Source organism: Solanum lycopersicum, chromosome 5 (genome assembly GCF_036512215.1).
Source record: "Solanum lycopersicum chromosome 5, SLM_r2.1".
NCBI classification, from domain to species: domain Eukaryota; kingdom Viridiplantae; phylum Streptophyta; class Magnoliopsida; order Solanales; family Solanaceae; genus Solanum; species Solanum lycopersicum.
The window spans coordinates 29,632,150-29,650,454 of NC_090804.1; the positions used below are offsets into that span (position 1 = coordinate 29,632,150).

Genomic DNA, 18,305 nt, shown 5'->3' on the forward strand with positions numbered 1-18,305 from the left:
GAACTCGCCTTAATGCTACTTGCCAGACCAGAGAGGTAGATAATAGGAAAAGAATTATTAACATAGATTTAGTGTATACTATCTAATAGGCTAGTATTTATTGGTACGAGGTAATAACTTAGTCAAATATCGAATACGATGCTTAATATGAGGTAAGGATAAGGGTTAGGATAGCAACACACGTAGCCGGACCAAGGTGCGGAGTAAGATTTCTAGATGCCGGACCAAGGATTTAGAAATACATAACTTATCACTTTGCATGTAAGATACTAGGAAAGAATTTTTGTAGTTAGAATTATCAAGTTATGAACCTGTGGGGAACACGTAAACCCTAGTTACTTTGATTAATTGATTAAAATCCAATTGTCAAAGCTGTTAAGTGTCTCTTTCAAGTTCGTTATTTATTTTCACTCATTATGAAATAGAAACCCCCCTTTATTGTTTTTACTTTCCAAAGAAGTCATTGACAAAACAATAGTAATAACAGGTTGAAGTTAAGTCTAGACTATTTTTCTCGTGGGAACGATTCCAACCTCACTAGTTGGGTTATTTACTTGACACGACCTCTTTACTTCTTATTTAAGAAGTAAGTTTGAGCGTATCATTAAGCTAGTCATTTGTATCAAATGGCTCATAAAAATTATAACGGACAAAAAAGTAAAGAAAAGAATGTAACATACATGATTTCACAACTATAAGCAAAAGTGTCTCAAAACTTTATCTATGTGTGTTTGTTTTCACTTGAGCTCTCATTTTATCTTGGTTCTATTACGCATTACATATTCAGTATATTCTTTCATATTTAAATCCTTTATTGGTGACGCTGCATTTCATGTTGCAGGTGCATGTACTCAACTAGTAGATCTCCCCAATAGAAGAACATGATACTCAGCGGTTGTTGGTGAGCTCCACGTTCATTCAGAGCTTTTCTTATTCTTTAGTATGCATATTTTCATATTCGTACGATCATGGGTTTGATTAGAGGCTTTGCAGATATTGTAAAGTTATGAGGTTTCACTCGTCACATGTATCGGTTCAACTAGTCGGCATGTGTTGTATATGAAGCTTCTCTATCTGCATAGTAGCTTACTTTCTCACCATAGGTCACTTGTAAGGCATTTGATCATAGTATACTTACCCGCCTCACCAAGGATTGGGGTGTGACAAAAGTGGTGTCGGAGCACTTCATCCTAGGGAGTCTACAAAGTTGTGTCTAGTAGAGCATTACTTATGAATGTGTTGCGCGCCACATTTATAATTAGGGGGTTGCTTTGACATTTATTAAATGTTACCTTCCTTGATAATCCAGATCGTGCGATAGAGCTAAGTTAAGAAGTCAATTTCCGCTATTACCTGATCATGTTATTCATATGTATGCTTACTATTGTTAAGGTTAATTCTAGCTAACCTGTTAATAAACTAGATTGAGCTCATTTTATTCGACCATCCCACTCAACAAGGTAAGTACATGCTTTTATGTTATTCGCATCTAAAGTTGCATTTGTACATTTGTATCACATTGGTTCAATTGAGAAAGATATAGTATGGTTATCCATATGCTTACAAAATGATGGGCTCACCTAATTACATACATAAGTAGTAGCATTCTCAAGCACATCTTCTTAGGAGGATGTACCCAACTCTTGAGTTCTATATTTCCTCCATTTATAGGATCTAATCCTATATAGGACACTTATTCTTAGTCTATGATATACATAGACTTTCCATTGTTACACATGTACTCAAACTTGATGTTGTTGAACCAGTTTCTTTTAGTAGGAAGAAGGCAGTGGCACAATCTAATAGTTGAATGTATCAGTGCAATTGTGTTACTAGAGATACCCCTAATTGGTTGACAAGGCCTAAATTTTCACCATATATAATCCCGAATATGTTAATAGTCGGTTTATGTGGTATGTTTCAACCACCCCAAATAAGTACTAATAACATTTATATTCTTTTCATGATTATAAAACATATCGATTATTGTGCTATTTTCTACAAAGGATATATGTATGGTAGTTCCTATTATGATCTATGTGTTGGCTATAGAGGATTAGTATGTCACTAAGAGTAAGGTTAATAAAAGGAAAATTGATTGGTTAGACCTAAGTTGTGATTAGTTGGTTGTACATAGTGGGATTAGAGTACATGTATACCTACCTATTTTGATTAAAAGGCACTTGTTAGATAGGAAACATGTGAGAATGAAGCTTGAATTACACTATCCGAGTATGTACGCAGTGCTTCTCACTAGAAAGAGATGAGATGTGTCAAATTCCCTAAAAGGAGAGGAGATGTGTCAAATTCCATAAATATAGGAGTAGGGGTAATATGAGGATGCTATAGAGGAGTGAGATACGTGATTATGAAAGAGAGATTTCTAAGTGTATGAGACAACAAAAAGGTATCAACTCTTCAACCCTAACAAGTTATAACGGCGCACCTAGGAAAAACTTTGTGAACCTTTGTTAGATAAAGAAGTCAATTTAGTATTGATTCAAGTCTTAATATTTTGTCTTGATAACAACAAGAAAAAAGAGGGGAATAGAAAGGTTACCTGATAGAAGATACATGGACCTAGTTCATCTACATCAATAGTACAAAATAGAAGTAGGGTATTATAAACATGTATAGACTTCCATTAAATTGAATAGAGCTCCTACACGGTTCATGATATATGTACTTGACATTTACATGTTATTAGTTTTCGTGTTTGATGGTGTGTTCAAGCTTCACCAGGCATTGAGTGTGATATAACACAAGCTAGTTATGAAGGCAAAGTTGACCTTGGCCTTCTACTCCAAAAGATGAACTATTGAGGATTTTCTTTTTCTACTTAATTGTAGTATTTATGTTTACCTAGAGGGATGTAGAGTCCCAATAGCAGAACACCTATAAGAATTTTTAAGAGATCAAATATAGTAGATGGGGAAATCAATTGTATGTGCTTTGAGGTAAGGAATATGAGAAGAACTATCCCATCCGTAACTTAATGCTTAAGACATGGTGTTTGACCTTAATATGGTACAGTGGTTCTATAGGATATCTCATAGTCCCCAATGATGGTTCGTTATATAATTATACGTATTGCATGTTCTATAACTTATCTGTTTGTATGTCATTTGCCTTTTTTTTTTGATTAATTTCTCACATGTTACCTAATGTCATTGTTTGCATGTAAGTGTTATCCTCTTCGGAGCACCCTTGTTTATATTTCTATAAGTTTTTGTAGGACCTTTTCCCTAAATGTTATGTATTGCACTGGTTACTTTTCACGTATCACTTGTCCATATTGTGTGGGTATTGTAGTCTAATTGATCATATGACCATTTCTATATATTTTACATGCCTCATAGCCTACTTGATTAAAGAATACATGCCTTATAGCTTTTCTAGCCATAGGTCATGTTCTCACTTACTCATAGCTCACATGTGTGCTTATTTACCACATATCCTTGCGATATAACACACTTTCTCAATGTGATTTGAGTTCCATAGTTCATTTTCTTATATGTCTACATGTCATATAGTCTGCATGTCTTAGGTTATACCCAATAATCATGTGATCATCTAGTCCATTCCTACATTTCCTATAGTTCATTTGCTCACACACTACCCTATAGCTCTTATGCATACATACACCATGTATTTCTATAGCTTAGCTCTTATGCACACATACACCATGTATTTCTATAGCTTAGTGCCTATATACCTTATGCGCTACCTTTTGGGATAGTCTGCCTATGTGTCATGTCCAATGTGACTTATTCATCCGTATACTATGCCCCTCTGTGCTTACTAATTTGAGTTTTGAAAATTTTGGGAAAACATTTCCTTGTATCATTATGTAGTGAAGATTTTGACCAGAAAAGGTTGGACATATATGTAAATTTTATCAACCATAGATATATAACTTAGCGTAATGCCCTATTCGAAGGTGCGACATAAAACTTTTGAGTTTATATTAACAGTTATGTGTTCTTATATGACTCGCCTCTGAAAAGCATCATGAGGTAAAAAGTAGAAGGGAAAGTACTACCCCATAGGTTAGGCCTATGATTTTATGTGTCCGTTCCATATACAAAAAATTGGGAGATACTATAGTTATTCTTGATCGTTAAGGCTTGGAAGCTAAGCTCAAAATGTGTAACCTCCATTGATATATGGTTATAAGTCCTACTAGCATTTGTTCTCTTGATATATCATTTGCATGTCTTGAGTTTAGTAGGTGTATTAACCTTATTTGTATGAATTCTACTAGTGTATTTCAGTGAATTATATGGTCAAGAAAGGGGTTGAATTTGTCATTTTATTATTTTATGTACCATATCTATTGAGACTTCATGCTAGACCTGTCTATACATGTTTTAGATTAGTCTACAATTTTGAATAGTCCTTATTTATGATTGGAACTCTCGAAAATATCCAAATGAAATTCCTAGGTTAACTAAATTATCTGTTTCACCCATCATTCAAGGACGAATGATCATAAGGGGGAGGATGTAACATCCCGTGTTTTGCGTGCACTAGTTCTATGTATATGTCGCAAAAAATTTCCTTGTGGTATAGTTATGGAATAGGTTTCCTATCCGACTGGTGACAATACAATATGTTTAAATTTGTAATACCCCGTTCCTTCCAACACATATACGAATAACTGAACTCAAAAACAATTCGAACTCGCGATAGTAAAAGTTGGTATGCGATGTAAAAGTCAAAGTGATCAAGTGTGTATTAGTGCTACTGTCTTGTAAAGAAAAAACGATGGGGAGAATGCTGTAAATTAATTCAGGTGCATGCTTGACTAAACTATGCTAGTAGGTGACAAGTAGGTGATGCACCTACTTAGAATTAGTGGACAACATTTTAAGTGAAATAAGGCAAGTAGGTGATGCACCTATTTAAAATTAGTGGACTGAATTTTAAGTTAAAAGGAGCAAGTAGGTGATGCACCTAGTTGGAATAAGTGGACTGAATTTAAGTGTAAAGAACAAGTAGCTGATGCAACTACTTCAAAACATCTGACAGAAACTAAGAAGGTGATGCACATGCTTGCTTAAAGTAAAGGACCATATCCTTTCCCCAATTTATAAAGTGAAAACTTCCAAAAGGGACCTCTAAAGAACTCAAGATTATCACATCTCCTTCATCGAGGAGCTTTAGAAGCTCCAAAGAGTTTTGCTCTACAGCTTCACCATTATAATCTGAGGAAACATGTGTTTAAAGTACAAGTTGGTAGAACATCTCTATCTTCAAGTGAATAATATGATTTAACATCAAGGTAAGGGGAAGAGAACAACCTAAACGTTAAACAATCCAACTCTTAGCAAGTGAGGTTTCTTTATAGCAAGGTAAGCTATGTAAATTTTAATTCCTCTATTATTTTTGCAATATTTGTAAAAGTTCGTATGTGTTAATGAACTGAGGATTGTTGCTTCTATATGGTTGTGAGCTTGGTGAATGTTCAGGAAGGAGGTGCTTGTTGGGAAAGACATGGAGTGAAGTCCCCTTAAATTTTGATTGTGAGCTTAATTTAAGAATCTAAATGTTCGTTGTAACTCACGGGATGTTGATGGGAAGTCATGAGTTCAATTGCTATTTCCACATTGTTAGGCTTAGGGACTTTTTGTGTATCGTAAAATACGGGGGGGGGGGGGGGGGGGAATATGTGTGGAGAAGTCAAGGGAACTGGTTAGAGGATTGAACATAGAAAAGTGTAGATATATGACGCTTAATTAAGTGTTGTATGTGTAACACTTCGAAAATCTAAGATGTGTTCTAGAGCCTAACATAGGTGTCAATGATTTAGACATTGTTATAAGTTCTATTATAATGTATATAAGTCGTTTAGAAGGTTTAGAAACAAAAATGTTAAAGAACGTCCATGACGTTCGAAAACTAGTTTAATGGTTGAAGACTGTCTAACTTGTGTTAGGGTTGAATCATAGTCGAAACGTCCGACTACGACTCTCCAAGGACCAATCAAGGGCCCTTGAGGAGGACCCTTTTGTTTTGAGTTCAAAAGCACAGCTTGGGCAGTGTGCACCCACGAGTTGAATCAATGGGACATTTGTGATCGATGGGGCGTCGATGCCATCCGTTGACCAAAAATTTCCATTTTGAATAATGTTCCATTTGTAACAGTCTTTGAACTTACCTAGGGATGTGTCGCACGGAAGGGGGTAGGGATCTTCGACTAACAGATTGACCGTTGGTCGAGGTCTCGTCTGTGAGTGCCTTATTTCACTTCACGTTTTTACTTAGTTACAATTAATTAATTAAGGGGTTAGGTCGTTAGTTGGGGGTTAAGGGAAGTCTAATTAAGTTAATTAACACCTTATATAAAGACCCCAAACCATTGAAGACAAACCTAAGGAGGGTTTAAGGTCTTTAAAGGGACAAATTTCTCCATCCATTCTTCATCAAACATTAAGGTATGGGATCTAATTCACATTTGGAACTCCTTTCCCCAAAGGATTCCTTTAAAGTAATTTCAAAAGAGTTTTCATGTGGGTCTTCCCCAATCACGAAATTGATCTTGTGAATTACCTTGGTTATGATTTAATTTGGATATTTTGGATACATTAACATGTATTCTAACTTAATTATGTAGTATCTTGAAGGATTGTTCTAAATTGTAGAAGATGACCCATTCCCCTTAACCCTAGGTTATGATCTTAATATGAATTGTGTAATGTTGGTTCAACTGACTTGGTTATTGATTTAATTTATATCCTATGATGTTATTGTATAAATTATGAATAGATTAAGATGAATTATAGGCCTACTATACTATTTCTTGGGTAGTTGATCTAGTTTATGAAACATGTCGTGAATATGACCAAAGTCTCTTATCTTAAGCTATGAACTAGTGATGAATTGTGATGTAGTGATGCAATTGACCTTGTTAATCTATTGGTTATTTTTGTGTGATGATATTACTCCCCTATTGGTTTGAGTTAAAGGTTGATGGTAAGACCTTGAAGATGAATTATGAAGGAGACATGGTAAGTCTTGTGATCCCTATTCTTTACTTCCATTGTGGTTACTTGAGATTGAGTGATGATGTTCCACTAAAGTTTATCTTGTATTAGGATTGATAGGTCTGGTATGATATTGAATTGAAATGTTTTGAAAATGGTTTTGAGATTGATTAAGATGTAAATGTTATAAGGATGGTGATGAATACCGATGTGATTTATCATGATTGAAAATGTAAATGTGCTAACCCTACTTATATGAATTGTAATGAAAGGACTATACTCAAGAAATTCTTATTGAGCTATGATGATGATGATTATACAAGTGTTAGAGACTATGCCTTAAACTAATCTATGATTATTGATAAAGACATTTCAAAAGGGACTCTAGATTAGCACCGAGTGATCTTGTAGGTGAGCGGGTTGACACCTTCCCAAATAGGGAAAGTAGGGTTCACTACGGTCCTCAGTGGGTGGATAGCTTGATGACCCAAATAGGGTGTAGAGTGATGTTTACAAGACGACGCTAAGTTCCTTAAACTATGTTGCCACCATAGGAATACTAGCTAGTGGATCCACCTAGATGATATGTTCATGTTGGATTCTACTTTGGCTGGTAGACCACCTTCCATCGGTGTAAGATTTTTACAACACCGGATTCCACACTTAGATCTTGTGGTCTATCTCGGTTAACCACACAAGTGGTGTACTAACCCCATTTTCTCCCTTTTCCCAATATTTTAGGTTTCGATCGTTGAAGACTCTTTGAGACGACTTTAAAGAAGGCTTGGAATTTCTTAATCATCAAAGTGGGTAGGTCCTCGGTTTCTGAGGGTGATGCCAATATCGATCTTATGAAGTTGTTTTAGTTTAATGACTCTTATGTTCTTCCTCTTTTCATTTGAGTACGGATTGTATAGCCTAATGTGACTCTTTTACATTGATGTATGGGCTATGCCTAAATTTCTATAATCTTGTTAGATGGTCATGAGATGAGACACTCTTTAAAGAATATTTTATAACTTATATATATACTTATGTCAATAAAAGTAGAAACTATGTATTCTTCCTATACGAATGGTCTTTGTATAGTCGATATGAATATTTTATGTGTATGTAGCGGTCTATGTAAACTTCAATATAAAAGTAATGAAAAGTTTTAAATTTTCTATATTTTTAACATATGAATGTAATGATGTATGCTAAGAGGCTAGTCTTAGTCCTCAAGGAGGACGATGACGCCGGTTACGTCTAGAGGGTGCTCACCCGATGTGACAGCATGAGCGTACTTCCTTCCATCCCTTTGTATATTGTTTTCCAAAAACGTGTGAAGCCCAAGGAGTTTCAAAGGACATTATTAGAAGTTTTATAGTATAAGAAGAAAACATAGAGGAGAATGGGAGGGAAGAACACCTTTGATGGTATCAGTTATAGATTTACTTACAATAACTGTTTTGGTCTTGATCAAGTAGCCGAAACTTGTTTATCAACTACTAATGCTAGTTTTATTATTTACTCCATTGTTGATAAATAATCTAAAAGGAAGACGGTTAACTCATTGAAATATCAAAAGTTGTGCAGCAAGGTATGTATGACTATTTTATTTCCTATTTATTTGGCATGAATCCAAAACTTGTATTAAAAAGTAAGCTTTATAAGTGTCCTTGGTAGTGACTGATCCATAGTTACAGTTCCCACTCCATAGAGCATTAAATTGAGCAATCTAATATGAGTTTCTTACTTAACATACGTGCTTACTCTAAGAAGTATTAGCATGCAAAGTTTAAACTTGTTTCATTGTCAAAGTACCCTGACATGTATTTCTCTTCTACAAGTCAAAGTTCCTATATTACACATGGTGAATATATTTACAGGATGCATATACGATACGCCCATATCTTACAAACTTGTTGCAATAGTCTATTCCATCGTATATGTCATCTTTTAACATGTTCATGTTTTCCCCTCATTGATTATTAATCTTATTTTGTTAGACTATAATTTTATCTCACAAGACCCTACTTGCTCTATTGTACATTTTATATTTACTTACTTGGAATATATATTCATCCTTAAGTTGAATATGCCCACATTCCCCCTTGGTTCCACATTAATGAACACCTTATTTGTATCATATAGTGTTCAAATATCTTGGCTGAATTTAAATGTCTTCACATGATATGCTTCAAGTTGAGATATCAAAATGCTTAATGAGTCATATAAGCTCCTAACTATTACATTGGTGTCATATTTGATTCCCATGTCATTGTTATAATTGTATGTCCATATGCATATGTCTTCTACCACTTGTTTATAGTTCCAAATCTCAACATGATTATGACCACCAAAAAAAACAATCGCAAATGTATAATTATCAACAAAATAACAATCTCAAAAGAGTTATGAATATCCAATGAACAATCCCAAAGAGTTATGAACATCAAACAACAATATAAATGATTAAATAATCTAAGTGAAAGTATCTGTATAATTATGAGTGGTAGCCTAGGGTCAAATGCCTAGCATGGGTCGATCTCAATTGGTATAGAAGGGTGGAAGCTCAGGGGCGAAGGCCTAGCATGGGACAATCCCATGCGGTATAAGAGGCTGGAAGATCTGGGGGGAAATCCTAGCATGATACAATCCCAATTGGTATAAGAGGTGGAAGCTCAGGGGCGAAAGCCTAGCATAGGCGGATCCCAATATTTTGAATTATGAGGACAACATCCCAAGGGTTGAAATGCCTAGCATGCGTCATTCTCTCCTACCACTTACTAGCTGGTCATTTGTATCATATGGATTATAAAAACTATAGCGCACAAAAAAGTAAAGAAAAGAATGTAACATACATGATTCCACAAGTATAAGCAAACGTGGTGTCAAATCCTTATCTATGTGTGTTTGGTTTCACTTGAGCTCTTATTTTACCTATGATTGTATTACGCCTTACATATTTAGTACATTCTCTTATACTAGCATCTAAATGAGGCGTATGCTCGCTTCGGGGCTCATTTGACCTTCCAAATGGGTCGGACAAGCCGTGATGGCCAACCGTATGCATAGACAAGGTCTTGATGGACGTCCACGAAAAAATTTGGCATTTTTGACGTCGGAATCCCGATCACCCAAAAAATGGTGTGCAATAGCACACGAAAATCGTCGAAATGAGGCGTATGCTCGCTTCGGGGCTCGTTTGACCTTCCAAAGGGGTCGGACAATCCGTGATGGCCAACCGTATGCATAGACAAGGTCTTGACGGACGTCCACGAAAAAATATGGCATTTTTGACGTCGGAATCCCGATCACCCAAAAGATGGTGAAAATCGTCGAAATGAGGCGTATGCTTGCTTCGGGGCTCGTTTGACCTTCCAAATGGGTCGGAAAAGCCGTGATGACCAACCGTATGCATAAACAAGGTCTTGACGGACGTCCACGAAAAAATTTGGCATTTTTGACGTCGGAATCCCGATCACCCAAAAAATGGTGTGCAATAGCACACGAAAATCGTCGAAATGAGGCGTATGCGACAAGCCGTGATGGCCAACCGTATGCATAGACAAAGTCTTGACGGACGTCCACGGAAAAATTTGGCATTTTTGACGTCGGAATCCTGATCACCCAAAAAATTGTGTGCAATAGCACACGAAAATCATCAAAATGAGGCGTATGCTCGCTTCGGGGCTCGTTTGACCTTTCAAATGGGTCGGACAAGCCGTGATGGCCAACTGTATGCATAGACAAGGTCTTGACGGACGTCCACGAAAAAATTTGGCATTTTTGATGTCGGAATCCCGATCACCCAAAAAATGGTGTGCAATAGCACACGAAAATCATCGAAATGAGGCGTATGCTCGCTTCGGGGCTCATTTGACCTTCCAAATGGGTCGGACAAGCTGTGATGGCCAACCGTATGCATAGACAAGGTCTTTACGGACGTCCACAAAAAAAATTGGCATTTTTGACGTCGGAATTCCGATCACCCAAAAAATGGTGAAAATTGTCGAAATGAGGCGTATGCTCGCTTCGGGGATCGTTTGACCTTCCAAATGGGTCGGACAAGCCGTGATGGCCAACCATATGCATAGACAAGGTCTTGAAGGACGTCCACAAAAAAATATGGCATTTTTGACGTCGGAATCCCGATCACCCAAAAAATGGTGAAAATCGTCGAAATGAGGCGTATGCTTGCGTCGGGGCTCGTTTGACCTTCCAAATGGGTCGGAAAAGCCGTGATGACCAACCGTATGCATAGACAAGGTCTTGATGGACGTCCACGAAAAAATTTGGCATTTTTGACGTCGGAATCCCGATCACCCAAAAAATGGTGTGCAATAGCACACGAAAATCGTCGAAAGGAGGCGTATGCGACAAGCCGTGATGGCCAACCGTATGCATAGACAAAGTCTTGACGGACGTCCACGGAACAATTTGGCATTTTTGACGTCGGAATCCTGATCACCCAAAAAATTGTGTGCAATAGCACACGAAAATCATCGAAATGAGGCGTATGCTCGCTTCGGGGCTCGTTTGACCTTCCAAATGGGTCGGACAAGCCGTGATGGCCAACTGTATGCATAGACAAGGTCTTGGTGGACGTCCACAAAAAAATTTGGCATTTTTGATGTCGGAATCCCGATCACCCAAAAAATGGTGTGCAATAGCACACGAAAATCGTCGAAATGAGGCGTATGCTCGCTTCGGGGCTCGTTTGACCTTCCAAATGGGTCGGACAAGCCGTGATGGCCAACCGTATGCATAGACAAGGTCTTTACGGACGTCCACAAAAAAATTTGGCATTTTTGACGTCGGAATCCCGATCACCCAAAAAATGGTGAAAATCGTCGAAATGAGGCGTATGCTCGATTCGGGGCTCGTTTGACCTTCCAAATGGGTCGGACAAGCCGTGATGGCCAACCGTATGCATAGACAAGGTCTTGACGGACGTCCACGAAAAAATATGGCATTTTTGACGTCGGAATCCCGATCACCCAAAAAATGGTGTGCAACAGCACACGAAAATCATCGAAATAAGGCGTATGCTCGCTTCGAGGCTCGTTTGACCTTCCAAATGGGTCGGACAAGCCGTGATGGCCAACCGTATGCATAGACAAGGTCTTGACGGACGTCCACGAAAAAATTTGGCATTTTTGACGTCGGAATCCCGATCACCCAAAAAATGGTGTGCAATAGCACACGAAAATCGTCGAAATGAGGCGTATGCTCGCTTCGGGGCTCGTTTGACCTTCCAAATGGGTCGGACAAACCGTACGTGCTTACTCTAAGAAGTATTAGCATGCAAAGTTTAAACTTGTTTCATTGTCAAAGTACCCTGACATGTATTTCTCTTCTACAAGTCAAAGTTCCTATATTACACATGGTGCATATATTTACAGGATGCATATACGATACGCCCATATCTTACAAACTTGTTTCAATAGTCTATTCCATCGTATATGTCATCTTTTAACATGTTCATGTTTTCCCCTCATTGATTATTAATCTTATTTTGTTAGACTATAATTTTATCTCACAAGACCCTACTTGCTCTATTGTACATTTTATATTTACTTACTTGGAATATGTATTCGTCCTTAAGTTGAATATGCCCACATTCCCCCTTGGTTCCACATTAATGAACACCTTATTTGTATCATATAGTGTTCAAATATCTTGGCTGAATTTAAATGTCTTCACATGATATGCTTCAAGTTGAGATATCAAAATGCTTAATGAGTCATATAAGCTCCTAACTATTACATTGGTGTCATATTTGATTCCCATGTCATTGTTATAATTGTATGTCCATATGCATATGTCTTCTACCACTTGTTTATAGTTCCAAATCTCAACATGATTATGACCACCAAAAAAAACAATCGCAAATGTATAATTATCAACAAAATAACAATCTCAAAAGAGTTATGAATATCCAATGAACAATCCCAAAGAGTTATGAACATCAAACAACAATATAAAAGATTAAATAATCTAAGTAAAACTATCTGTATAATTATGAGTGGCAGCCTAGGGTCAAATGCCTAGCATGGGTCGATCTCAATTGGTATAGAAGGGTGGAAGCTTAGGGGCGAAGGGCTAGCATGGGACAATCCCATGCGGTATAAGAGGCTGGAAGATCTGGGGGGAAATCCTAGCATGATACAATCCCAATTGGTATAAGAGGTGGAAGCTCAGGGGCGAAAGCCTAGCATAGGCGGATCCCAATTTTTTGAATTATGAGGACAACATCCCAAGGGTTGAAATGCCTAGCATGCGTCATTCTCTCCTACCACTTACTAGCTGGTCATTTGTATGATATGGATTATAAAAACTATAGCGCACAAAAAAGTAAAGAAAAGAATGTAACATACATGATTCCACAAGTATAAGCAAAGGTGGTGTCAAATCCTTATCTATGTGTGTTTGGTTTCACTTGAGCTCTTATTTTACCTATGATTGTATTACGCCTTACATATTTAGTACATTCTCTCATACTAGCATCCCTTATTAGGGACGCAGCATTTCATGCTGCAGGTAGAGGTACTAAACTAATAGATCTCCCCAATAATATTCAGTGGTTGTTGGTGAGCTCCACATCGATTCGGGGCTTTCTCGAGTCTTTACTATGCATATTTTCATAGTCTTACAATCATGAATTTCAGTAGAGGATTTGTAGACATTGTAAAATTATCATTTGTATACATAGTTTCACTTGTCACATGTATCGGTTCAGCTAGTCGACATGTGTTGTATATGAAGTTTCTCTTAGTTTACTTTCTCATCATAGGTCACTTGTAAAACATGTTTTCATATTATACTTGTCCGCCTCACCTAGGTTTGGGGTGTGACAACTTAATGGTATAGTCAGTCATTGTCACTATAATATCTCTTCTACATAAACATATGAAATATGGGATGTACACCAGACAAGTTGGGAGGTAGAGACAATCTATACACCACCGTCCCTACATGTTCAAGAATCTCAAAGGGACCAATATAGCGCGGATTCGACTTAGCCCTCTTACGAAATCTCATTACCCCTTTCATGGGTGATACCTTGATAAGAACATTCTCGCCCGTCTGAAATTCCAAGTCTCTTACCTTTTGATCTGCATACTTTTTTTGTCTACTCTGTGCGGCTAGAAATTTGGCTTGAATGCTCCTCGCCTTATCTTGAGCATCTTTCTCTAACTATACTCCCAAGGGTTTCCTATCTTCAGACTCAAACCAAGTTATAGGAGACATACATCCTCTCCCATATAAAGCCTCAAATAGTGCATATCAATGCTTGAGTGATAACTGTTATTATAAAAGAATTCACATAATGGTAATAACTTATCCCAATGCCCTCCAAAGTCAATCACAAAAGATCTAAGCATGTCTTCCAACACTTTAACAGTCTGTTCTGTTTGTCCATCCTTATGGGGATGAAAGATTGTACTAAAAGTGAGTTTTTTGCCCAACTTATCATGCAACTTCATCCAAAACATTGACGTAAGAAGGGTACGACGATCTGAGATGATGGAAAGGGGTAGGCCATGCAACCTCACTATCTCTTTTACATAAATCCTAGCCAATTGTTCAGCATTATAATCTATCCTTACCAAAATAAAGTGGGCTGATTTAGTCCATCTATCTACCACAACCCAAATAGAATAAAATTTCCCCAAAGTATGGGAAGACCAACCATGAAATCCATGGCTATTCTTTCCCACTTCCATTCTGGAATTGACATGCTTTAAAGTAACCCCGCAGGCCTTTGATGGTCATACTTTAGTTGTTGACAATTCTGACACTTCGCCACAAACTTTTCAATATCTTGTCTCATTCCCGGCCACCAATAAACTTATTTCAGATCTCTATACATCATAGTAACAGCGGATGAATGGAATACTGTAAATTATGGGCTTCCGCCAACAATTTCCTAATCAAGTCATCAATTGTCGGAACAGTTATTCTACCTTTGTAGTTGAGTTCATAATCCGCATCTAGAGTGGTTCCTTAAGACTTATCTATCGCAAACTTTGATATAAGCTCATATAAATATCCATCTTCAAATTGCTTGGCTTTGATTTCCTCTATGAACATGGACTTAGCTTTAATGCTACCTAATAACCCACATTTTATGGAAATGCCCAACTGCACGAACTTAGACTCTTAAGGTCTATATTTGTTTGGCCAAAAGTAGCTTGGTTCCACTCAAGTAACCCAATCTATCCATACATACCAATTTTTGACTCAAAACGTCTTCCACAATATTTGATTTACCCCGATAGCATTGAATGGTCACATCATAATCCTTGAGTAATTTCATCCATCTTTGTTGTCTCAAATTCAAATCATTTTGAGTGAATACACGCAACAAAGTACAATGATTAGTAAATACCTCAAACTTGACACCATAAAGATAATGTCGCCAGATTTTAAGAGAAAATACCATCGCTGCCAACTCTACATCATAAGAGGGATAGTACCTCTCACGCACATTCAATTGGTGCCAACACAACAGCCAAACCAGAATGTGAAGCATCACAATAAATAATGAAGTCCTTACCCTCAACCACTAACGCTAACATGGGCGCGGTGGTTAAAAGAGTCTTAAGCTTCTGGAAGCTCTCCTCACATTTTTCCGTACATTCAAATGGTACCTCCTTTTTTGTCAAATTGGTCAAGTGAGTAGAAATTAAAGCAAAGTTTTTAACAAATCAATGATAGTATCTAGCAAGTCCCACAAAACTCCTAACTTTCATCACCAAACTAGGTCGTACCAAATTCTCGACCACTTCAAACTTTTGAGGATGTACCTTTATTTTGATACCATTTGCCCCAAAAATTCAACCGATTTAAACAAAAATTCACACTTGGAAAATTTTGGCACATAACTTTTGTTTTCCAAGGACACCCAAAATCGTACGAAGATGGTTAGCATTCTCTTCTTCGCTTCCTTCATACACTAATATATCATCAATAAAAACTATCATGAAGGAATCAAGAAAAGGCTTGAACACTCCATTCATTAAGCTCATGAAAGTTGCAAGCGCATTAGTCAATCAAAAAGACATAGCAAAAAATTCATATGACCATAACACTATACACATCCTCATGCTACCATCTTTCTTCTTAACAAATAAAATCGGAGCACCCCATGTGGAAACACTTGGACGGATAAAACCCTTATCAAGAAGATCTTGGATTTGAGCCTTGAGCTCTATCAATTCTGTCGGAGCCATGCGATACGAAGGGATAGAAATAGGGCAAGTAACAGGGTTAAGTCAATACAAAAATATATGTATCTATCCGGAGACATTGCAGGAAAGTCATTTGGAAAAACATTATTAAGTTCAACTCCATCGAAATAGACCCAATGGCATAACTTCAATCCCAACATCCCTAAAGTGAGCCAAATAGGCTTAAACAACCCTACTCTACTAGTTAACTAGACCTAATTGAGGATATAATATTAGCTTGCTTAGGCTTGTACACCCTTTCCCACTCTAATCTTTCCCTTCCTGGAATTTCTAGAGTCACAAACTTACAACTAAAATTAAACATAGCATAGTAGGGATACAACCAAGTGGTGCCTCAGTTAATATCAAAATCATACATATCCAAAATCACCAAACCACCCCACGTCTGAAATCCCATAAATAAAAATAGGGCAAGCACGATAGACATCTGTGATTACAAATTAGAGGAAAAATTGATGTACCGTGGTTTCACGGTGCTTTTTTAGATCCTTTTTATAGTAGTTTTAACATGTTTTTGTGTTTGTTTTACAGGAAAAATGTTTAGGCGGCTACATGAGGACACAACTGAAAAATGCAGAACATGAATTACGGAGACCATCGACGGTACATTGTTTGATCGACAGACCGTAGTTGGGAGCTGTAGATGAGCAGATTAGGACTTTGGAGACAACACAGAGAAATCCAACAAAGTGTGGAACTACAAAAGGGAACAACGGTCGGTGGACTGATTGACGGACCATACTGGTGGACCATTGTTTTGATCAGAGAAAGTTCTATTACCCGAAGTTGGAAATATTCTAAGGATGGAACGACAGAGGGCATTGACAGATGTAGATGCATGGACAGACCATGTTTTTGGTCCGTCAATTATTTCAGAGAAGTTTCCATATGAAGCACTATGTGATCTTGGTGCAAGCATAAATCTCATGCCTCTTTCAATTTATAAGAAGTTACTCTTGGGTGACCCGAAGCCTACTACAATGCAGTTACTGATGACCGATCAAATGGTGAAGAGGCCCATTGGTATTCTCCATGATTTTCTTGTGAAAGTGGAGTCATTTATATTTTCAGCCGATTTTGTGGTTCTTGACTGTGAGGTTTATTTTAAGGTTCCTATTATTCAAGGGAAGCCATTCCTTGGCACAGGGTGTGCATTGATTGATATGGAAAAAGGCAAGATGAAATTTAGGTTGAACAATGAAGAAGCAACTTTCAACATATGTAGATCCATGAAGTAGTGTGGTGAGCTCTAAACGCTATCTAGTATATCCTACAGGCTTGGGAGTGTATCTAAGGTACAAATTGAAGAGCGACTAGGTGTCGAGGCACTAGCGGTAGTGATAATGAATTTTCACAGTGATGGTATTGAAGAGTATGGGTCTTTGGTGGCTTCACTTGAACGACACGAATATTGATCAAAACCAAAGAAATTGGAGATAGATATGAAGCATCACAAGTCTCCACCTTAGAAACCATCTATTGAGGAGGCCCCAAAATTAGATCTTAAGGCTCTACCACCTCATTTGAGGTATGTGTTCTTGGGTAGAGATGACACTTTGCCAGTGATAATTACAGTGGATTTGAATGAACATCAAGTAGAGGGTCAGTGGTGGTATTGAAGAGGTTCAAACGATCCATTGGTTGTACTATTACTGACATTATTGGGATTCCCCTGGTATTTGTTCCCATAAAATCCAACTCATGCGTAATCACAAACCAAGTATTGAGCACTAAAGAAGGTTGAACCACCTATGCAAGATGTAGTGAAAAAGGAGATCATCAAGTGGTTAGATGTCAGAGTCATTTATCCTATTATAGGTAGTAGTTGGGTGTGTCATGTTCAGTGCGTACCTAAAAAGGGTGGGATAACAGTGGTGACTGATGAGAGGAATGAGCTTGTTCCAATGTGGCCAGTGATCGAATGGAGAGTTTGTATGGACTACGAGAAGTTGAATGCTTGGACTGAAAATGACCATTTCCCCATGCCCTTTATGGATCAGATGTAGACAAAATCACAGGCAAAGGGTGGTATTTCCTTCTTGATGGCTATTCGGGATACAATCAAATCTCTATTGCC

General features: G+C 37.6%; 1 long non-coding RNA gene across 1 annotated transcript; it reads left to right on the forward strand.

Annotated features, from left to right (window-relative positions):
- The first annotated feature begins 4,965 nt into the window (after positions 1 to 4,965).
- Positions 4,966 to 8,015, forward strand: LOC138348409 (uncharacterized). Its single transcript, XR_011221013.1, has 2 exons — positions 4,966 to 5,354; positions 7,728 to 8,015. It is a non-coding gene; the product is annotated as an uncharacterized lncRNA (long non-coding RNA).
- The last annotated feature ends 10,290 nt before the right edge of the window (positions 8,016 to 18,305 follow it).